Raw genomic sequence first — 24,701 nt, 5'->3', positions numbered from 1 at the left:
ATTAAGAAAGCAAAACTTGTCGAGAAAGAGCTTTTCGAACTTAAATTATGGTACCGCCAGTTCAGCTGACATTTGTGAGTGTAAGAGTGTCTGTATTACATGTCTTGCTGTTGTTGTTGTCATCATCATCATCATCATCATCATCATCAGTAGCATTATTGTGTATACTGGTGTTGATGATGATTTTTTTTTTCCCTGGTCTTGTTGTCATGTATCACAGAAGATGACATTTCCATTGCAGTTGATGTAAGCCATGCCCAGCTTTTCTTAGGGTTAGAAGGGGGGGGGGTGTTTAAATCTTTGTTTTCACAGTAAATGATACCCCCACAAATGGATGAAACTAGAAATAGCGCTGGTAGGACAATTCCAAAATCTGAAATATGATTCAACTGCCCCTCCTCATGAATTACAGGGTAGGGGGAAGACTCAATTATAACGCAGAATCTCGCTTGTTCTATCATAGCCTGGTTTTGTCAGATTGCCTGTCCGACTGTCGCATTGAATGAAGCTCATAGTATCACTGACACCAGGTGAGCTGGTATAATTTTTGAGATGAAGTCTGAAGCATCATCAGAGTAGTCTACTGTATACGCCATATTACTGTAAAACGAGGAATGTTCGCGTGCATTTTAATTTCGCGAATTTCGCGAGAGCCAAGATTTGTGAAATTAGAATGCACATGGCAGTTCTTGTCTACACTATATGCATTGAATGCCAGTGGCAGTTCGTGAAAATTTAATGCTGCGAAAAAGGACATCGGCTCCAATTCACGAAAATTTCATGCCGTGAATATATCATGCTTTACAGTATATCTAGCAAGGTTAACTCTTTGCGAATTTGGGATTTCCTGATGATTTACCCGTGGTTAAACTCGCCTACTCGGAGTATAGTAATGATCAGAGAAATGTGTGCTTGCACGTCACATTTGTGTCGGGATCAGAGTTCATATTTTTGTGGGGTTTTTTTTTAATTCATAAATAGCTCCCCACTCACAGAATTTGTGAAAATAAAAATCCTGCAAAATATATGGTGCATTCAGTAGTATTTGGCTGAAAACGCACAGATTAGCTAACAAATTAGAACTGTGGTAGCTTCTCCTGCCATAGAGAAAGTTGATTTTGTTCTTATTTTGTTCTGTCTTTCCTTTTAGAAGCTAAAGGTGTGAAAAACTGTTGTCAAGACTAAATGACCTGGAAGTAGATAAAAAGGTCACAGGAAGTTCAGCCTTGTACTCAATATGCTGACAGAGCTTTTGCTTTACAGTAGTCTTGATTGTAGAGCACCACTTGTAAGAAAGCTATGGTAGTTTAAAAGAAAGAAAAGATAAAAACTCCAGGCATAACATATTTGGGTTACAGATCTGTTTTGCCTACTCATTTGTTTAAAGTTGTTTGAGTACATGAACTCTCGATGTCTGTAAAGTCGGATCATGAATGTATTTTTTTGAAGAAGAAGAAGAAGTTGTTATGAATGTAGATTTGGAAACGAGTACACAGACTGAAGTGAAACCTGATTCTTTTCATATTGAACTACGCCATCAATGAGTGCATTTGCTTGTAGGCAGCAGTCAGAAGGGAAGCGGGGATATTGTTTGGATGGGTTTCTGCAGGCAGTGTCTCTCTGAGCCATCACATGGATTTCTCGTGGTATTTCATGCAAGCGAGGTTGGAAGCAAACGAGGAGCGTTTACACGCGCAGTTACATAAATGGACACGATCACTCTCAGACATACAAGTTCACACATACTAGCACACAATCACTCCTCCTGGGCATATGCTATACAATTGTATTTATCTGGTGTATTTCTCTTCCTTTTTTTTTCAATCATGCTGTAAGCAACTTCCAAGTAGATGCCTGCATGCAACAATGCCAAAAAGAAGTCGCCGTTCTTCTGTGGCGGCAATAAAGCAATTAGGTAACAAACCAAGCCAGACCAAACAAAGGGGCATGGATCTAACAAGCATGAACGTTTTCTCTGAGTGCATTTTTCCGAGTCACAGGGATTTGCCATCTCTTCTGCTGTAAAGCAGACGGCTGTGTTTACCGCTTGTCTCAATCCTGCAGCCACCGCAGTGAATCAATACCAAACTACAAACACAGGGGACATACTGTTGCTAGTTTTACCTTTTTTTTTTGACAACTCCCTCCTACCAACTTCCTACACTACCCCCCTTTTCCACTCCATCCCTCCCTTTACCCTCTTTAACTTCTGTAGACACTTTTGCCCCTCTTTCACCTCCCCTCCCCAGCCATTTGCATTACACTAACTTAGACATTCACTGCTTTGGGGAGCCGAATAATTATCAGACTCTAGATGAAAGGTTATATATTCATTCTAAAGAACAAAGATTCACATTAACAGGCATGAAACTGTGTGGTGGTATTTTCTTGAGTAGTTCTGAGTGGTAGTTAGAACATAGAGCATGGTGCTCCTCTTTATTATGTAATCTTACACTATGTTGTTCCACTAATGCCATTCTTTTCGTAAAATGGTAATTATGATTTGTGCAATCCTTGCTCAGAAAGATGCAGAATTCACTGCATATATTACTCTGTCTTTTTAACCAAGCTTCGCCTATATACTCCACTCCTTAGTGTTTCGTGCATTATTAACAAATTGATTGCAATACCACAGGTAATCCACATGCTTCCCTTACCATTCTCTGATTTGTTTGTCCGCTCTGTTTACACTCGTCAAAAAGGAAGCAATAAATTCGTTTCAGCAGGCACCCACCTGGGGATAAACTGATTTGAGAGCGAGTTTTTGTTGTCGGGAGTTAATTTCACTCTCCGAAGTATTTGTCTTGCCTCTGTTTGGCCTATAGATATCTGACATGTGCAGATTCTTTTCAAACAGTTGCATGCTATAGGAATCGGAAGACTGTGATGACAGGATTTCCAGCAAGGGTTTGTTTTTGTTTGTTTAGGCGGGTTTTTTTTCTTCCCCCCCTCGCGTATCATCATCGATCCGGAACCAACAGAAAGAAGGTTGGAGACTCCACCCCCTCGAAGATTGTAAACGGATGAAGGCAACCACCTGTGGCCAGTGCGTGTTAATGTTTGCTCAACATCTGGCCTCGATTCCGCCACCGGAATAATATTACTTCCTGCCAGACCTCACACATATATCTATTTCCCTTTTCTGTCATGGTTTTGTGATTGAAATATATATTGTGTAATATTTTTTTTTTCTGAACTGTTCTTGGAATCCCATAGTTACCACCATGTGTGTTGGATTGATTTCAGCATACTCTGCACTCCATTGTCTGCCACTTGTGCTTGAATGCCTCGACTCTGACGTTTCGCACCAATCCTGGTAGTTAAAAAAAAGCTGTTAGAAACTAACTAGAGCTTGTGTTAAGCTGCAACATTCATAGTTGACGTAGTAGTCTTTAGGAATGTAATTATCTGTCCTTGTTTATGTGGGATACCATTTGGGAATGTGTGTGTATCTCCAGCATGTGCATGCTAGAAATGCTTTATGTATGTATTATGCAGTCTAACCTGTCTATAACAGCCTCCAAAGGGAGATGTGGTCGCTAAGGCTTGACTGTATACTTTATGATATGTTCTGATCTATCATTTATTACATATGATTTCTATGCATGCATATATGTAAGTATATTTATCCAATCATCTATGTATTCATATGTGTGTTTTTTGTATACATGTATGTATGTGTAGATTCTTATGTGTGTGTTGTTATCAGTAGTTTTATTATTTTGATGACTTCAAAACAGGTTTCCAAAGCAATGCATGGTATATGGCTATATAGTGAGTTTTGGTCCTCAAGTCTATATTATGACATATTTTATTACTTCAAAAGACACATCTTCTTGTCTATTTGCCATCCAATTTTGCAGATATGGCGTCATTACACACTACAGGTAACATATTGTAGTCAGGCATTATTGCAGACAATTAAACACATGATAAACAAGGTATTTTTTTTAAATCAAAGTACCTTTAAGTATGCTCATGACAGTGTGTGGGCAGTGCTATATAGAAGCTCCAATGCATTCTGTACAAATTTTTCTTTCTCTCCTTCTTGGTCTGTTGTGATTTGAACTTTTATCTCTCTACGAATTTTTAGCGATCTTTGTTTGATATGAATGTAGCAGACACGTGCGGGGAGTCAACATGTTTCGTCAGCGTGTTGGTATGAAATTGAGTGGGAGTAGAGACTCGAATTGAAAAGACAGACAGAGAGAGACACACACAGACAGACAGACAGACAAGAGGCTGACAGAATGAGATCAAGCTTCATTTGTGTGCGTGTTCATGTTTGTGTTTGTATGTGGGCGTATGCATGACGGACAAAACTGAAAGTTTTCTTGTTATCTTGTACGCACTTGTTTTGAGATGTGGGCATTCAGCTGTTAAGACTTGATGTGTATGTTGACCCAAGATTCATGCTACTTTCTTCAAATTGACTCATGTATTGATTCAGAAGTCGTACAGTATATAGATGATATGTGTACATATATTGACCTACATGTAAGTATGTCTGCGCATATATATATATGATATATTATGTATGTGTGTACCGGTATATGTGTGTGTGCATGTAGTATATGTGTGTGTTGCGTGTGGAAGGATATGCAGATAGCTTTTTGGTAACTGTAAAATGAGGAATGTCCGCGTGCATTTTAATTTCGCGAGTGGCAACATTTGCAAAATCAAAATGCACACAAAAGTTCTTGCCTACACAATATGCATTGGATGCCAGTGGCAAGTCGCGAAAATTTAATGTTGCGAGAAAGGGAGTCAGCTCCAATTCGTGAAATTTTCATGCCGCGAATATATCGTGTTTTGCAGTATGTGGCAAACTGGTATATAGCAACATATACTGTATACGCCATATATTTCACGAGTCTAAATTTTTGCGAATTGGGACTTCCCAACAATTTTGCGAGTCCTGTACTGAATGGAGAAGCGTATACGCATATGTCACATTCATATCGGCACTAGAGTCAATATTTCGCGTGTTTTTAATTTCGCAAATAGCAGCTGACTCGCGAAAATCGAGAAAATAAAAACCTCGCGAAATATTCGGCGTATGCAGTATGCTGTGTAACATGGCTTTAGTATGTTAACCTACTGACCATAGAGCATTACTTCCTTTGGAAGGCCACAGTCAGAAAAAAGGGGATTTTTCCCACTGGGAGATTTCAAGGGAAAGAATCATAAAAAAATGATGGCATGAGAAAGAAGCAAAATGAAAGAAAACAACACAGATACAGAGAGAGAGAGAGAGAGAGAGAGAGAAGAGAGAGAGAGAAGAGCAGAAATAGACCGAGAGAAAAGGAGAGATAGTGAGATAGAGGGAGAGATGATAAAAGGGGAAGGAGAAATTGATACTTTTCTTCTTCTTTTCTTACTATCAGCAGTAGATATTAATGTAGTGATAGAACATTCAGCTCAAATATTGAACTGTTATAATTGTTCACAGTCACTGATGACTAATTAGAACAAAACCAATAGATGTTAAGCCCGTATAATATATATTGATGTGTGAAGTGATAAACATTCAAGATAAGTTACCCTGCCCATCTGTCCCAAATTTTCGCATCATGTACTTACCCCCTTCTGTCGATGTTCCATCTTTCCAGGATTGTAGGGAATATATCCATGCACATCACTGCTTCTAACAGAAAGAGAGGGAGGGAATGAGAGGGAGAGAGAGAAAGACGGAGTGTGTGTAAATGTGTGTGTGTGTGTGTGTGTGTGTGTGTTTGTGTGTCAGTGTGTATGTGTGTAATCTTCAGCAATGCCACAGTCAAATTATCAATTGAACTCACTTGTCCAGGGGTTGCTTTCACACGTGGCTGGCCAAATTTGATATATGTGAAATTTTGCGGTGTAGTGCATATCTCATACATTGAGTTATAGTTATAGTGCCCTCACCTCCTCCGTTTTGAGTATTGGAAGTTTGCATCGTGCCTGATGTGTGTAGTCATGTATTGAGCAATAAGATGTTTTCTTTTTCTTTGGGGGGGGGGGGGAGGGATGTGAGGAGGGGAGATGTTCTACGACACCAACCTGTATATACATTTCATAGAGTGAAAAATGAAGACAAGGAATGCTACTTGTTAAAATAAGAGTTGTTATCATAATCTTGATTTAGAGGGGCAGTTTGGAGAAAAGAATAAATTCTACATCAACACTCCGCTTTATCCCATTATTTCAGCTGAATATTAAAGTCATGTTTGAAATTTTGCCTAAAAACTGCTAAACTTGCTGTCACTCATGAGTGGCCTTAGAATTTTCCTATCGCTATAACATATCAGTTTGAATTCATCCCTGTGCATCATTTGCACAATGCTTTCTCACACTTGTGCTTGTTGTTTGGCATGTGAATGTGTGGCAAAATATCTGGCATGAAACCTTCTTTGTGGGCTGTGGGTTCTACCGAGGCTTACCCGTCCTTCGATTTACCACCTACACATGTTGGTGTGCCTTTGATGTGCTCTAGAAACATTTGCAATGTGTCTCAGGTGGTGGTTGTTGTTGTGTGGTTTATGTGTGTGTGTGTTTGTTTGTTTGTTTGTTGTTGCTGTGTTTTTTTGAAGTTCAGTTCTAGTCTAAAGCTGTGTGGGAGTTGCCACTCACAGTACGTGCACTCATTGCATATCCTTACCTTCACGAAGTAAGAGACTTGTGTGAATGCTGTACTGACACACACACACCTCTGTTTTTTCAGAACGAAAGTCTCTAGCTAGTAGCGATGATCAGAGGGAAATAAGGGAAGGCTAGAGGGAGAGGGGGAGGGGGAGAGAGAAGAAGAAAGAGAGGATAATCATCTTTTCATTCTGTGAGCTGTTAGCAGGGAGGGGGGGAGAAGGGAGAGGGGTACAGTGTTGAGGTCAACAGGGACCATTGTTGAAGGCAGAGATTCCCAGGGCACCCCGAGAGCTGCCCTGGGAATCGTCAGACTGACCCACATTAATAATTCTCTCATCTTGTCGACATTGTCACTTACATCACGCGCAACTTCTTCTCCCGTTTCACCGGCTCGATAGCCCTCCGTATCCCCCCACCCCTCTTCTTTCCCTGTAGGTTTCACACTTTTGTCACCTGCTTAGTCCACTTTACGCATTACCCCAGCCATAATTTCTGTTGAACTCGCGAAATGTTTTAGGCCACCACTGCCGTATGTGCATTTTTTCATTTTTTATTTTTTGCTGTAGGGATTTTCATTTTTGCTACCTATTGTGCGCATATTTTGTGTCTGACTCATGTGACATATCCTGTTTTTTCATCTTTTATTATCATTTTTTTTTCCCTTAGGGGTCAGGAAAAGTCCACAATTCTGATACAGGTTGAGTCAGGGTGGCCTCAACTTTACTGTTCCTTCACACTCTGCAGGGTTTTCTGCACATCATAACCGTCTTTAAAAGCTACATAAAGTATCCTTTGTGATTTGTTATCAAAATTGCAGAGGTAAAAAAAAAAAGGCTATGTAGATGAATAGAAAGAGAGCAAGAAATTTGGGGAGGGGAGGGAGGGAGTGTGTGGGGGTGTGTTTGTGTAAATATGTGTGTTAGTGGATCTACCCACAGTAATCCTTTTGAATGAACTCCATGTTTTTAGAAACCTCACTTTACTATTATGAAAAATGATTGCTCTCAAAATCACGACATCTGCGTATAAGACTTTATGACAGTAAGCCTTTGCTGCGATTTGACAATCAGAGTTTGATTGCTTAGATGAGAAAATAGGTGGTTACGACAAGTTTCTGTATATCTGTTGTTTTTGTGAATCAAAGATGTGACTCATCACATTACCATGCTAACAGTCATCGGCAGTTAATGGTGGAAAAATGGCGAAATCATGCACGCACAACATTCCAAAATCAAGAGTTGCCTATAAGAATTTGCAATCTTATCAAGTACCGTAATGTAGTAATGGGTCACAACGGACTTGTTCTAAACAGGCTTGATTCTCACTCTGTCAGAAATGAGCTTTTATCATTGTTGTCATCATACATCAATATGATAATGATGACTTCGAGGATCAGAATTTGTGGTAGAAGTAGAAGTAGTTTAAAAAGGTAGTCATACTGTAGTTATATAGTAGTTGTGGTAGTGGTAGTAGTTAAAGTAGTCACAGAAGTGATGACAGTGGTAGTCAGACTAGAAATGATAAGGGTAAAGTACTTATGCCATTTGAGATACCATGAGCTGGAGCGTGAGAGGGACCATTGTTGGGATTTCTGTTGCCATGGAGACAATAGAAGTATAAGACGTCAGAAAGGTTGATGATGTAACAATAGACATCCCATTATTGTCTGACAGTGTCTGTGATTAAAACACATGCATCTTGTTTTCAGTGCCAATATCAGGGCATAATTAGAAATTGTTTTGCAGCCAAAGTACCCAACCCTGTATGAAGTCAAGAAACAACAACAACAACAACAAAGAAAAACAATGAAGCTAAAACCGGTAGTGGAGAATACATCTAACAGCAAAGAGCAATCATGGTATATCGTGCTTTAATCTTTCAGCAAAAACAACAAAACACAAGAGATGCGTCAAAAGCCAGCTACATACGTCATTAGGCCCCCTTTGAGTGTCTTCGCCAAAGCAAGCTGAAAATTCCCCCTCCGACGCAAACATACTTCCAGTGCATGTGTTTTCCAGATGCATGCAATGCAAAGGGGCTGTTTACACCGAGGTTATAATAGCCAGTTTCATGTCAACAGAAATCATGTCAAGTCCTGCAAATCGTGGTCGGTTTCTGGAGATGCAGCAAAGCATTCCATGATGTTGTCACATCAAATCATATTTGCTCTTGTATTTCTAGGTGAAGAACACATCAATTGAAAAATAGTTTCTTTATTATGGAAGAGCTGCAAACAGAAATTTTAGAAGGCAAAAAAAAAATGAAGATTGGGTGAGAAAGAATATATTCATATTGTTTCTTTCATCAGTCTTGCCCAATGCATTTTGGTTTGCGGAGAAATATATCTCACTCTGTATGTTCCCCTATCTCCCCCTCCATCTCTCCCTCTCTTCATCTCTCTCTTCCTTTTGTTATCCCCTTTTCTCTTTCTCTTCGTTTCTGTCTCCTGCATCTTTCTTTTCCATGATATTCCTGATTGTGTCTAGCTTTTATGACAGGTTTTTAAGGTGTTTTTTTTTTCTCTCTCTCTCTTGAAAGCCAGACACGTGGGCAGGCTTCAAGGTGGATTATTTGTTTGTTTGCTGGGGATAATTCTTTCTCCTTACCTGGTACTCATCTGTCCTCTAGCTGGCATCCAATCAGATGGGGGAATTGTGTGTGGAGAGGTGGGTGGAGAATAGTGTTATTAGCCAGCCTTCGGGGTATGGGTATTGTGCAATGGTTCTCCCTCTTGCCTTCCCCTCCCCCATTGCCCCCTCTCCCCCCCCCCTCTCTCCTCCATCTCCTGTTCCCTCCCTCTCAGTCTGTCTCTCTCTCTCTCTCTTCTTTTTCTTTTCTCCTTCTCTTTCCCTTTGTCTCTCTCAATATCTCTGTCTCTGTCTCTGTCTTACCCATTTTATACTGGGAGCTAGCTCGCTTCAGGCCCTCTTTCTTGCCCCTTTCATACTGGGGGTTATCTTGCTTCAGGCCCTCTTACTTACCCTTTTTATACTGGGAATTATGTCACTTCAGGCCCTCATTCTCACCCCTTTCATAGTGGGAGTTATCTCGCTTCATGCCCTCTTTCTTACCCCTTTGATACTGCAGGGTTTTGTCGCTTCAGGCCCTCTTTCTTACCCTTTCGGAGCTAGCCTGACCAGCCATGCACCAGCACGGCGTCAGACATTAAGAGTCTCCGATACACCAGTCTCCTGAGACCCCTTGAAACACAGCTACAAAACTACAAGACTCTTGAATGCAACTGTTGATGTCGAAAATGCCTGCATTCTTATTTCAAATTTCATGAATTACTCACGTGAAACGAAATGCTTGGACTATAAGCATGGTATTTTAGTCCTTAGTGAGCCCTCACATATCATAAACTGAGCAAAAATCGCAATTTCAAACCAGAAAGCTGACCATCGTCACAGCACGATTCAGAATACATCCGGCCCCAGCTTTGAATGATGCAACAATTGTGCACAAAGATAATAGAGCGCCGCATAGCGCCGCACGTGTATCTTGCAATAACCAAATTCGAGGCTGGAACCACGGTGCTCCGTGCGCACGCTGCTTGAGTGTCTCGCCCGCACTGTCCACAGCACCAGTGCTGTGACTACATTTCGAATCACTGCCGTTTACTGAGCGAGCGTATACGATATTTAAATCTTTGTTTTCGGTGAGTTGTGAATTCTGTATGTCAATATCGATAGCAAAACAAGAAAGCTAAATAGATCAAGTTTTCATCCTACATAGTCTGAGTAACAAATATGATGTAATAAATTCAGAATAGTGTTGACGCTCCGGATTGCATGGCTTCCAGTATGTACAGCCCTGTCGCGACACTTGTGTACAGCGACAGGGCTGTGTATAGTTAACTTGGAGCTAGCTCTCTTCTCACCCTCTTTCTTACCCATTTCATACTGGGTGTTTTTTCGCTTCAGGCCCTCTTTTTTACCTTTTTCATACTGGGAGTTAGCTCACTTCGGGTCCGGACCCGAAGCAAGCTAATCCCAGTATAAAAGGTCGAAGAATATTTAGTCTTTGGAGCTAAAGTTAGCCCGCTCTTGGAATCAGGCCCGCTTCAGGCCCGAGCTAATGTCAGTATAAAAGGCATCTCGATTTTGGTTCAGGCTAAATTCTCAGACTCATGAACCAGAAAGCGTGTGTGTTTCTTCCGGGTTACCAACAGATACATATACGTAACTGCTGTTCTGTTCCCACCAGCATGCTGTGTATTATGTACTGCATCCATTATATAGTGTATATTCATGTACAATATTCTATGCCTGCTTTGTTCAGTGTTCAGTAAAACTCTTGAACTCCTTGAACATGGCAAATGACATGATGAACTTATGGAAAGTAAAGACCAGTGCGGTACGTATATATGCTGATGACAGGTTGAATTTCGCGTGTAACGTATGACATATTAGTGGAAAAATGAGCAAAGAAAATGGGATTCCATTGGGATTCGAACCTGAGACCTCCGGATGCTAGCGCGGTGCTCTACTGACTGAGCTATAGAAAGCCCTACAGTGTTTGTCCCGGAAACCCTTAATTCTCAGTGCTCGACTGGTTAGAAGCTGTAGCAGTGTGTTTGTGTGAAAATGGGATTCCATTTTCTTTGCTCATTTTTCCACTAATAAATTGAATTCATTTCTGGTACAGTTTCCATCTGTTTGCATTTGTTACATACACTCAAAAAGCTGCATCACTTCGGTGATTCCTCACATTTATCCCCAAGTTGAATTATCCTTCGGGTTTATGTCAGGTTTAAGTGCGTGCGTGTGTGTCACGCGTGCAACTTGGGTGGTCGAGAATGGCAGTATAACACGACTCAGTTTGAGATAAAGTTAAACTTGGTGGATGATAACATGTATGATTACCCAAATGGGTGCCATACCGTACTGAGGGTACCCCCTGGGCACCCAAAACTGGAGAATCTCTAATGAATGGAAAGCTCTTTCTCTTAGAACCTGATATTATTGAGTCAATGATATGAGGAGGCCTAAATGCATTTGTGAGAGTACTTTCAAATTTTGGGGTCAGCCTTCTCATTTTGATCGTCTTATTAGATTGCATGGTATTTTTTTTACAAACTCAGCAGGAGTTATTAGCAGCGTGAAGAAAATACAAATGTACACCATATTGTCCCCTGTAGCCCTCCCCCCAGCTATGTTTCTCAATGTACTCAGTGTACTCAATCATAGACTTGTTGCAAGAAAAAGGCTATTCTCACATTGTTTTACATGGTTGTGTTTCTCATGGATATCGGCAAAACCGATTAAGAGAGGGTGCATAGATTGAGAGAAACATTTTTCAGTGCTTACATTAACACAGAAGACGTGAAAGTCACAGGTATCTAGGTGAACTACCAGGGCAGCGTGTGATGTGATAGCCTAAGACTAAGGCAACAAGGCGACAGACATATGCTTATTTATAAACAGATTGAATTTAGATATACTGCAGATTTTAACATCAGTGCATTTCTATGAGGGGAGAAAACTAGAATCAAGAACAACCAGACATTGGGATGTAGAAAGATGCTGTTTTTTTGATGCCCTTAGGAGACACACAGGTTGCACAGAAATACTGACAAATACTTAGATATTCACATGTGAAAAGTGATTATCACTGCTATAATTGGGGGGAAATAAGAAGGGGTGATTCACGTCTACATATTGAGCTTTTTTATGAAGCAAATTGCCCAGTAACATGGAAAGTAATTTCTTGGTAAAAGATATGAAGTTGAGATATGAACCAAATATGAAAGTGCGGATTCCACGCGTGATGCAGTCCTGAAGCAATTTACTGAAGAGATCACGGGAGCGTGTTTTGATGAAGGAACATCAGCAAAAGAAACATGAAAGATGCCTTGAGTGGGTGGGGGATGTGATTGCCAATATGGCTATCATCCACCATGATGATGACGACCTCGGTAAAAGTATGGCAAGTCTTGGACGATGAACTGATAACAGTGAGAGAGCCCTTCCACATTGGGAACTTGTATTCAAGCGTGTTTGGGAACACGTTTCTTACTAATCGGGCCATATGTGTAAGTCTGAAAGCGAGCTGGAATCACGTTTCTCCTATTTCTTGTCTCTCTGATCAAGTCTGGGCAATCGTGGTGCGAAGTTGCATTTTCCCCGAGTTTCTCTCAGTTCTGAGTGCGCAATTTTTGATCCGACAGATTCAACCTTTCCATTTAAAAACCTTGGTCAGAGGAGGTTGACGATATATTAAAGTGACCTCGTATTCACATTAGCCATGGTACGTTCTTATACTTGTGTACTCCTGCATGTTAAGCATATGAAGAATGAACACATGAAGAATAACAAGTAAGTGGAAGAGTTCTATGCTACGTCAACATGAGGCCTGAAAGGTGTCTTTATACCCCATCACAAAGATACTGCAATAAATCAGAGAAATCAGGGAAAACTTCTTAAAAAGTAACCCTTTAACAGGCCGTGAATATTGTCACCTGGCTGTGTGGTGGAATGTCGTTTCACAAGGAGAATCAATTCAGTGTTGGAGTTCACCTTGACTGTAAACTATAAAAGAGAATTTTTATCTCAGAAATGTGATTACAAACGAGAAGTTTTTTTGCAGTCTGAAAGTGTCATGAGATTCTCAACATGGATTTATGATAGACGTGGCAGATACACCGAAACAAGGTCAGACCGTGAGATGAATCTGTCAGTGATAACTGCATGGAAGGAGAAGGTTGCGAAAGTGTCAATAGATTGGGAGCACTCTGAACACACAATGCCACGTAACCTTCTCGGTACCCTGACGAGTCTTGCGATAGAAAGGCCGCGTGGGCGCGCTTTAAAAGTCTGGGAAACTCCCCCCCCCCCCCCCCCGGGTTTTTTCTGCAACACAATGCGCTATAATTGCAACATGGATAAACAATGCATTATGTTAAAGAAAAATTACTTTAAATGTGGCAGTAGTGCAAGGAAGAAAACTGCCTTCATGGGACTAAGTCATTTCAAGAAATCATCAAACGTCCCATGTTAATTTCTGAAATATGTATTGTAATAATCCTGAGCTGGATCATGCATGGAAGAATCAGATATAGAAATATCAAAGTACACATAGATCTTGTTTGGGATGGTTTTGTATCCACTGTGACCTGGTATAAGGCATACTTTTTGACTTGCGATTTTCTCGTCAAGCAAGACCCTCAACAAATGACACACACAACACAGTTTCATCCGCGATACCTATGCAGGCAGGCTCCTGAAATGGATATATGTAACGTAGGTAAACCAGAAATCAATGAGCCGAAACCTGAAACTCGTGCATGCAGGGTAGCCGAAAGTATTTTCCCTAAAAATCTGCAGAATGCATGCTGTTATAACTCACCCACAAGTGACCCTGACCAGAAATTTGGCACAGGCCTTCGTTCCATCAGTTCCATGCCAAATTATTGTAGGTTTATCACAAAGTGGGTTATTTGTCTCGGCACGAGAATTGCACAGGATGTTGCAAATCGAGCCTGAAGATGCTTATCACGCCAGCCTCTTACTGCAATGAATCATGTCATTGATCTTGTTCATCAACCAACTGATAACAAAGTGAAAAAATACTCTACGAGGGACTGTTGAACAAAAAACCCAGCTTTAGTGATTCAAATAGTGAGTTAGGGATAGAAACAACCAATGTAAAAATTTGAATCAGTATAATCAATGTTAAGTATTGTTGAATATCCAAAATGTGAACAGTAGTTATAGTAAAAATGTTTCTAGACTGAACCGTCTACAGTTATGGTTTAGTGGGAAAAAATAGTGATATCTCCATATGTTTTAGGCTTTATTATGAGATTTTTATATGGTAGGATGTTTTGTGATACAAAGGTGTACAACTGACCTACACATATGCATCAAATGTGATATCTCAACATTTTTTAGATCACTGCTCCCAATGGTAAACAGTACCTTTAAGAACTTAGGTATCTATTCTATTATTTACAACATTGACATTCATTTCAGAAATTTCAGAAAGTGGGTTGGGGTTTTTTTCAGTGTGAAATTAGGAAGCACAAATAGGAAAAGAAAAACATTTTGTATCTTGTCCTCTGTACCATCTCATTTGACATGTTACAAGTCTCATACCTGTAAGTACAAAATTCCCTATAGGAACGTATGCAAAAAATATAAATTAAGAAAATTAAGATACACGTACATGCGATTCAGCTTCTTTTGTCTCACATGTTTGATTAAGTCAATCAACTTTCTTTTTTTTTTTGAAATTTCAGGGAGTGGGGATCCGCTCTAACCAATCAGAGGTCCTCAGCAAAAGACTGCACTTTCACCTTTAAAAAAAATGCATAATGTGCTTTCTGAATCTATGCAGATGATTATAGTCCCTTTGAAATTGATACAAAGTTTGTCTAGCCTCCAAATGGGGTGTGTTTTACTGAGGGATTTACCTCAATCAATCAATCACAGCTTCTTACTTAATCTCGAAAATGGCTAGATGAAGTTTTTCGTGATATATTGTTGGAGCTTTGTTTATACCACGGTGATGGGGCTCAGGCTGGTTGAGGAATCCTGAGTATAATCGGGCAGGTATCTGTGGGAAATGCGTGTTGTAGGAAAATCAGTTCAGCCTCAATGGGTTACATTGGAAAAGAAGGTTGGCCTAATTGACTCAATTGTCATTCGCTGCCTGCCAGGAATCATTGTGAAACCACGACTAACTCAGGCTGGCTAGGATAAAATTGCCCATCCGCCAATATGTGCACCAAAAAGTGCATGCTCATCGGTAATGCCAGCCCTCCCACTCAGTGGTATAACCACACTACTGGGTCTCTAACAGGTGTGAAGCCTAAAGGGCGTGTTAACCCATCTGAGTGGGATAGAAGCATCATTAGGTGGGGTCTAACGGGACAACTGTGCTGTTGAAAAACAACAATGGTGGGTGTCTGGAAGGCCTGGAGAAAGGTGCGTGGGTGAAGATTAGGAGGAGAGGGAGGAGGATTTATGTAGGCATTTAACAGGATCCTGCAATCCCTGGAGCCGAGAGCAAGGGGAGATGGTGGGATGCGGACAAAAGGATTGCCATGGCAACCAAACTTGCATCCCAACCACGCGGCCTGTCCTCTCGCTTTTGTGTAACCACACCCATTTCATCCTCCAGGCTCTCTGATGAACTGAGTCTCTTGGCTCAGTCTGAAGAAAAGAGATGAACTCTGAAAGCTTTGCTTTATTATTCTCGGTATGATCCTTCTGAACTACACAAAACTATGGTAAATGACCCATTGAAAGAGAAATGATAGGGCCTACATCATTATTCACTGTTCTTGGTATGGCTGATAGTTGATTGAGGTAATGGTATCATCATTTGATATTTTGGTATCATGTTAGATTATAGATACACTGTAGATTGTATGCACTGAGGATGACAGCTGGTGCTTATCAGACAGTTTGAACTATATCCATCTCTTTCTCTCCATTGATATACCTCTCTCTCCATCTCTTTCTCTCTCTCTCTCTCTCTCCATCTCTCTCTCTCTCTCTCTCTCTCTCTCTCTCTCTCTCTCTGTCTTGATTGTGGGTTATCACTGTCCAAGCAGGTCATGTAAATACCAGCTGTTTCATCTCTCAGAGATAAGGCTTGCCTACTAGTCAGATGAGAACCAGAAGAATCCATCCCAAGCTAGTAATGTCCCAAGTCATGTAAACCCTGCCAGGACTGCTAATTTAATGGGAAATAAAAAGCCACTCAATGGGTGCATTCACATTTATGGTGAAACACCGCAATATTCTGTGCAGTAATTTGTGTAAACATGACTGCAAATGCACAAAACTGCATAATTTTGAAATACCTCGGTACTCAGGGTGGTAATTTCAACTTTGCATGAAATACGTATGAGTGTGAATCCGGTCACAGAATACCAGTGATCGTACATCAGTGTATATTTCACGTCACCTGACACAATGACTATCTTTTCTGCATCATTGGAGATATGCACAAGCGCAGTGCTTACCACTGAGAGGTGTACTTTTAGCTAGAGATACTAAGTTTCCTGACCAGTAAGCATATGGTACCAACAAATTACCCTCGTTCAAATGTGAATACACCTGGTGTGTTCAGGGACCTGAGCATGAAGAGTACAATCAAATAAACCAGATGGAAAAAGTTAACATATAAATAGGAAGTTGTGGCATTTGCTGTAGTAATATTCATTAAATGCAAAATTAATGATATTGGTTGCATTTAGGCATGCAGATTGGTGAAGATTATGTGGGGGAGGACCCATATTAGTGACTTGATTGGAGGTCATAAAACATGAAATGACAAGGAAATAGGAAAAGTGGTCTAAAACTTTTGATAAAGCCTACAAACTTGTGTTAGTGTGTTTGGCTTTTATTTCTACCCATAAGGGTAATTCTACAGTGTCTGTCCACATCTCAGAATGATAAATGCTCATGAGAACAAAGAGAAAATTATCATGCAGTAACACATAATATGCATGTATCATTTCATGTGGAGGGCATTCCCATTCCATAGAAGCAGCATGGGAGTTATTAGAATGAAGCAACTGTGCTCATCCGCCTGACCTCGAATGGAAAGTCACGCAACATACAGTGCACTCCTGTTATAAAGAACACGGTTATAACGAAATTCTGGTTACAATGAAATAAAAATTCAGGCCGCAACATTATTCGCTCTATGTTTCTATTGTTTATTTGTTCGGTTATAACAAAATTTCAATATGATGCAGTATTTGGTATCCTGGGGTACCAAATGAAAATTCGCCATTTTGTTGAATTAATTTTTTTTTTTTCAGCGCTGTACCCTGGCTTACCAAAAAATGTGTCAAAATATTTTTTAGTATTATTATGCACAAAAATGTTTTCTAATTTGTGATTATGCATCAATTAATGCATGCAAGTGTACTTCGAAAAACACGTATGGTGCTAGTTCATTGCGACGACTTTGCCGTATCCGAATTCAGAATCGGCGTATCTGAATTTGGATACGCATTATAAATAATTGGCATGAGATGGCGCTATACAATGCGGTACCCCGGGTTACAACGGTACCCCCGGTGTACGGCGTGCCGAATCATATAATGAATGAAGACTGCCGGTCCTGAGGACTTTGTTATAACAGGAGTCCACTGTATATAAAACTGAATCTCAGACAAGGAGAACAGAAGGTTTTGTAATCGCGACATATTTCGTAGCTTTTTGCAATCATTGGAAGCGGGCATTCATCCACTCGTGTCAGTATCCGTCTTAGCTGTGTGTGAAATCTGCTGTTCTATTCTCTGAATCTTGTGGCATACAGAGAGTTGACTTGTGGATAAATTCCACCCAACGGTATCACCGTTACGCTTGTGTTGCTGTTGGCAAAAGTAGGTTAGCAATAATTATATAAGCGTGAATCCCCCGGTCACTTCAAGTTGAGTGAAGGGGAAAGCTGGCATTGTTCGGGAGGAAGAGGGATTTCCCGTTCGTGGGCGACCCACTTGTTGCACATGATTGTGAGATACCTACCTCACAGCACTCTTTAGATAACTCAAAAACCATTTCACACTTTGAAATTAAACAGAGCTAGTGGCCATTCAAGACTTTTGGCAGCTGTGGTCCCGCGCTATGTGTCGGGTAGGAATTGCCCGTGAGGGAAAAATGATGTCGTGTGTGAGTGCAAGGGTTGATGTGATCCGAGTGCAATCCGTAGACATGAATGTTGTTGTTTCATCTTATTCTGATGTGATTTCTTTTTGTAGAAGATCAAGCTTCAGCTTTTCTCTGTTCTCATGAAGCAGTGCCATTCTGCCCAACCTTCTTTTTTTAAAGGGAACGCAAACCCAAAGAACAATGTGGATTGAGTATTAAAAAGCATAAACATTAGCAGAACACATCAGTGAAAGTTTGAGGAAAATCGCACAATCGATGCAAAAGTTATGAATTTTTTAAAGTTTTGGTGTTGGAACCGCTGGATGAGGAGACTACTAGAGGTTATGACGTATGAGTGGACAAAAATATAAAGAAAATGTAAAAGGAATTCCACAAACATTCACTTTTCTAGCAAAATGAAAGAGTACTTGACTAACCACTTTCAGAAAGCACGGGGAAAAAGTGCTACCCCTAACATATGTCAGTATCAAGTTGGTGGAATGTGTAATTTTCATGAAAAATGAATTTTTGTTAAATTCCCTTTTATTTTCTTTATACAGTTGAACCTCTCGTATCCAGACAAGTCGGGACCGGGGCTCATCGGGATAAGGGATTTGGCCGGATACGGGAGACTCAATGCTTTATACATGTACATATACATACACATGTACTGATGTAGCCCATTGTAGTACCACATGTAGTAATGTGTATACTGCAACCTTTTCATTGTTACATTTGGGGATGTTTCGGGATGTTGAAATGTCTGAAGGTAAGCAATTTGGAAGGAAATTTGATGCAATGTATGTTAATCATATTGGAAGTAATATGTAATTCATGTGTGTTTGGGTAGGAGTTCTCAAGGAGTTGGGAATCCCCCTTTCTTCCCGTAATTATTATACCCCCGCCAAACGAAGTTTGAAGGGGGTATATAGGAATCAGCGGACGGTCGGGCGGTCGGGCGGTCGGTCCGTTGCAAATCTTGCATCGCAAAGTACTTCCTCAGTTTTCAACCGATTCCCATAAAACTTGGCACAGATGTGTGCCTTGGGTTGTAGATGTGCAAGACATATTTTTTGACAGTACCCAAAAGTACGTTGCCATGGTAACGGCATATTATGGGCAAAAATGGGTACAAATCTTGCGGCGCGAACTTCTCCCACAGTTTTTGATCAATTTTTATGAAATTAGGTACAGATGTTCATCTGAATATGTTAATGTGCAAGACACATATTTCCGCAGTGGCAAAAAGTGCGTTGCCATGGTAATGGCATGTTATTGGTAAAATATAGGGCAAAATGCTTCATGGCAAAACTGCTTCATCAGTGTTCTTCCAATTCTCATGGAATTCATACTGAATGTTTGTCTTAGGATATAGGTCAGCATGACACATTTCTTGACAGTGACAAAAAGTATGTTGCCATGGTAACAGCTCACATATTATGAGCCAAAATGATGGAAAATTTTGTGTTGCAAACTACTTCCTCAGTTTTTGCCCAATTTCCATGAAACTTGGTACAGATGTGTGCCTTTGGTTGTAGATGTGCAAGACGCATTTTTTGACAGTACCCGAAAGTACGTTGCCATGGTAACGGCATATTAATGGCAGAAGATCAAGGAAAGATCTTGCGGATTTAACTTCTTCCTCAGTTTTTTGACCAAAGCTTATGAAATGTGGCACACACCTTGATCTTGGTGGGAAGATGTGGAAGACATATTTTTCGGACATGTCGGAAGCTGCGTTGCCATGGTAACGGCATATAAATGGCAGAAGATCAAGGAAAGATCTTGAGTATTGCACTACTTCCTCTGTATTCGACTGAAGCTCATGAAATGTGGCACACACATTGGTCTTGGTGGGAAGATGTGCAAGACATATTTTTTGGACGTGTCGGAAGCTGCGTTGCCATGGTAACGGCATATTAATGGCGGAAGATCAAGGAAAGATCTTGTGGATTGAACTACTTCCTCAGTTTTTGACAAAAGCTTATGAAATGTGGCACACACAATAGTCTTGGTGAGGAGACCGCCGACGCTGTGCTTGAATGAGCATTTCGGGGGTTGCTGGGGTTTACCTTCTATTGTCCATAGGTGATAACTGACTTGCGTGTCCCTTGATCGCGATTGCGTCGCAAGGAAAACTTTCAGGGCGCTTTTTTCGAAACAGTGATTTCCCAGATGTCTCGACATGCTCTCTTTTAAACATCGATATCTCCACAGCCGATTATTTTCATAACATGAGTTATATATCAATTTAAAGCAGAAAGATTAGGGAATTTTGTCATGCAATTTTCAAATAATTGACCTCGCCCGACTTTAGGATCATTTTGTTGTAGCGGGTCACATATTGTAGTTCACTCATGCATCATAACCTCTAGTAGTCTCCTTACCCAGCAGTTCCAACAACAAAACTTTAAAAATTGGTAACTTTTGCGTCGATTGCCCAATTTTCCTCAAACTTTCACTGATGTGTTCTACTAATGTTACTGCTTTCACTCAATCCACATTGCTCTTTGGGTTTGCATTCCCTTTAAACCTGTGGTTACATTTTGTATAGCATTAAGTGAATTTATTTTTATGTGTGATCTAAATAATCATGTCTGCATACATTATATAAAATTTGTATGCACTTTTGTATCTCTTGATTTTTCTTTAAGAGCTGTCCAAATACTGGATTACTCTAATCGTGTCTTCTCCTTTTTTTTTTCACCTGTTCTTTCAATTTCAGGTCTGGCTGCATGGCATTTCAAACACGAAGCTTGGAAAGAGGGACAGACCAGGAGAGGAATGGTATCACCTTGAGGTCCACCGCGGAATGACTCGTTGCACACACACACACGACAAGAAAACGCTCTCGGCACGATTTTCACCTCTCAACACAAATTAGGCTGAAGTGGCTTTACTTGGAATGTGTGAATGCGGATGCAGTGGGATATTTGTTGTTGGTGGTGTTGTTGTTGAGCCAATTGAATGTTTGTTACGGATATGCGTATGTGTGAGTGTGTGAAGTTATCATTCAAGATCAAAAGATGAAAGAACTGCCAGGCAGCCAGGGTAGTAACAAAACTACTTTGTGCCATACTGGGTTGAATATATGTACCATATGACAGAATATTCGATAGGACATGACAAATTTTGTTCTTTGTTTTTGTTATTTTTTTACCATGCTCTCTCTCTCTTTTATGAGAAAACATCATCATTCCTTCTCATATGTAGCTCTCTCCCTCCCTCCCTCTCTTTCTCTCTCTTTCTTTCTCTATTCATCTCTCCTTTTCTCTCTCTCATTATCTCTTTTCTATCTCTCTCTCTCTCTCTCTTTTTATCTCCATCTTCTATGAGGAGATAAAACAAAGCACACACACACACACTTTGGCTAGAGCTGAATTTAGCACATTTGCAAGTCATCAAAAGGTTACTAACGATGCTTTTAAGCCCCGATCTGGTTTGTTGCTATTTTGAGGTGGAAGCGGCGAGACAAGATTCTGCGGAGAGTTTATCTCTCCAACGATCACTACATCACCACCCCAAGCCCCCCCCCCCCAAAAAAAAAAAAAAACTCTCAAGATCATCATCTGATGGTGTGATGCCAATTTGCATCGCGATGTCGCTCGCAAACTCGGTGCCAGCGAAAATGCCGTCGTACGTTTACTGGGTCAACAAGATGTTCTTCCCTGTTTTCAGGACTTCATGACATAAGACTTGCTTGTCTACTTCCCATAAGATTGAGGGAAACACTGTCGCCGCCTCGTACCATGGGGATTAATTTTGATTTTCTCCTCAATGGAAAATTGCCAGAGTCCATACCACTGGGATGTAAAGTGTATTTTTGTCCTCCACTGCATGTGTTGGATGAGATTCTAACCTTGAGTGCCTATCTCACCCATCAAAATTACCACCTCTTTGAAACATGGTTCCATAACATTTGCTCCTAGGACAATTGCTCTCATGAAATATATTTGCACACAAAGCCAAACATAAATTCTACCCTCAAACATAATCCTAACCCTAATCCTAATCCTTACATCAAACTAAACTTAAAACCCTATCACTTCCCTAACCTTAATCCTAAGTCCTTGGAGAAAATAAGACCGGAGCAATTATTGGCACATGAGCAAATGTTGTGTCAGCTCGAAAAACAGAACCCTGTTCTCAAGAATGCATCGTGTTGTAGACCCATCACTCAAAGCATACACAATCAATTAAACCCACTGATGCTATAGCTCCATGATATCCAGATTCAATTCTCATACCGATCCACCAAATGTGATGCACTGGCAACCGAGACCTAATCCCGATTCTGAAGTGTACATTATCAACACACGCTTTCCACAATATCACCGTGGTCCATGATCCAGCAGTCATATTAAAAATCAGAGAGTGCGAGCCTGTGGAACCGAAGCAGATTCCTGGCTGCTGTTTTGAGTCAGAATTAAGGAGATTTTAGGATGTATTGTTTGGAAAGAAGAAAGAGTTATAAAGCTTGTTTTATGCATTTTGATCAAATTTTCAGGATGAAGATTCAGAGGGCACTTTTTTTTTCCAATCTCAACAAGATATGAATTATCATGAAGGATTTTGTGTTGCTTCATTGTGAGTGTCATACATTTGGTGTTATCATTCTAATGCTTACGAAGAAATGTGATCAAAATAATTATGTAATCACATATCTTGTCAAGATATTGAGCGTTGATATACACGTATATCCAGTCTGCCTTTATTGTTGCTGTGTTGAGCCAGTCTCTGCAGGGGTTTTCTGTTCATTTGTTTTTTTAGCAACAAGCTTTGTTGGAAGGTATGCATATACGTTTGATGTCATTAGTAGTGAGCTGTTCTGACAAATAATTTGAAGCTAGCCAGCCAGTCTTTCTAAATTAAAGTTCCCAACCAGTCTACCTAAATTGAAGTTCCCAACCAGTCTACCTAAATTGAAGTTCCCATCCAGTCTACCTAAATTAAAGTTCCCAACCAGTCTACCTAAATTGAAGTTCCCAACCAGTTTGCCTAAATTGAAGTTCCCATCCAGTCTACCTAAAGTGAAGTTCCCAACCAGTCTACCTAAATTGAAGTTCCCAACCAGTCTACCTAAATTGAAGTTCCCAACCAGTTTGCCTAAATTGAAGTTCCCAACCAGTCTACCTAAAGTGAAGTTCCCAACCAGTTTGCCTAAATTGAAGTTCCCAACCAGTCTACCTAAAGTGAAGTTCCCAACCAGTTTGCCTAAATTGAAGTTCCCAACCAGTCTACCTAAAGTGAAGTTCCCAACCAGTTTGCCTAAATTGAAGTTCCCAACCAGTCTACCTAAAGTGAAGTTCCTGAAGTTGAAGTGTCTTTTGTATTAAAAAAAAAAAATGATGAATCTGCACAAAGTCACAGGGGGGAAAAAGTCAAATCTGTAGAGTCTGATACATTTAAAGACTGGCCTATCGAATTTGGCTGTAGTTCATTCTCCCAAAGTGCACCATTGTTGAAAGTTTCATGTTCTTCCCAAGCATGCATTGACCTCAAGTCACATTGACATTTAACGCTAACCCTCTACTGGAATTCAATGCCTGACTGTAATCTGCTGGTGTTTAAACCACTCCATGAAATCACAATTTCTTTTGTCAGTGACTTTTCAGCGTCATTAATTTATGGTAACCGAGTCCTATCCTACCAAATTAGATTATTATGCAAATCCAAAAGCACGCGGTGAGCAGCGGTTTGCGTCGTCTTACTCCTTGTATTTGCTGGGCGTATTTTGTAGCTGTAATGCTCCCCGCAAATGTGGTCTGCAATCGGTCTAGAGTTGAAAATGCCGTGGATGCAAGTAAAGCCTCCTCCTTATCGCGGTGTGCAATGAAAAATTAGACACCATAAATAGCAGCAGCCAGTATTAAGTGACTGGTGGTGATAACCTCTATTTTTGCTTCGGTAAGCCCAATTTATCCATCTCGTGCGGCACTTGGTGGTCCTCAAGTGTGATAGCTGGCCACCAGCTATCGTTGTCTTATCTTGTGGGAACCAGAGCAGGAGGCAGGGTTGCCATGGCGATAGCCTTAACTCTTCCACAACCCTTCTTCTCTTATCACTCCTAACCATTGTGTTCCAGTATTCACTCCATGGTTATCAATTTGTGAAGGAATTATAATCAAGTTTCCTCCATAGAAGAAGAAGAAAAAAAGATGACTTTAAAATCAGTGTCTGTTTCTCAACAAAGAAGCTTTTGTTGGTTTATGTGATCAGCCATATATAGTAACTACTTCTGGGATTATAAAACACCTGAGACTTCACAGCCCTGGACTTCACGGCCCACAGGGCTCTGAACAAAGTATACACCATCTTTGTTTTGTGGTAAAATCTGACTTAGGTTGTCAGATACATCCAATGCTGTGATAATGTTTGGAGTTGTTGCATACTTCAGTAATGATTAAAAATAAAGGGATAAAATGCTGGACTCACAACACCCAACAGGATGATAATCTTGATTGC

At 40.4% G+C, this 24,701-nt stretch overlaps 1 protein-coding gene across 1 annotated transcript in view; it reads left to right on the top strand.

Moving 5' to 3' along the window:
- Window positions 1-21,059, top strand: part of LOC139735435 (uncharacterized) — a 66,948-nt gene extending 45,889 nt beyond the window's left edge. The window contains exon 9 of the mRNA XM_071646190.1: window positions 20,962-21,059. The gene's annotated coding sequence lies outside the window, so the exon portion shown is untranslated. The remainder of the gene's footprint in view (window positions 1-20,961) is intronic.
- The last annotated feature ends 3,642 nt before the right edge of the window (window positions 21,060-24,701 follow it).

Source organism: Diadema antillarum, unplaced genomic scaffold, assembly GCF_040938485.1.
Source record: "Diadema antillarum isolate AM-2024a unplaced genomic scaffold, OU_Dant_1.0 seq00000578_RagTag, whole genome shotgun sequence".
Classification (NCBI taxonomy): domain Eukaryota; kingdom Metazoa; phylum Echinodermata; class Echinoidea; order Diadematoida; family Diadematidae; genus Diadema; species Diadema antillarum.
Note: the sequence above shows the minus strand (reverse complement) of the source record. Positions and strands in the feature narration are given on the sequence as shown.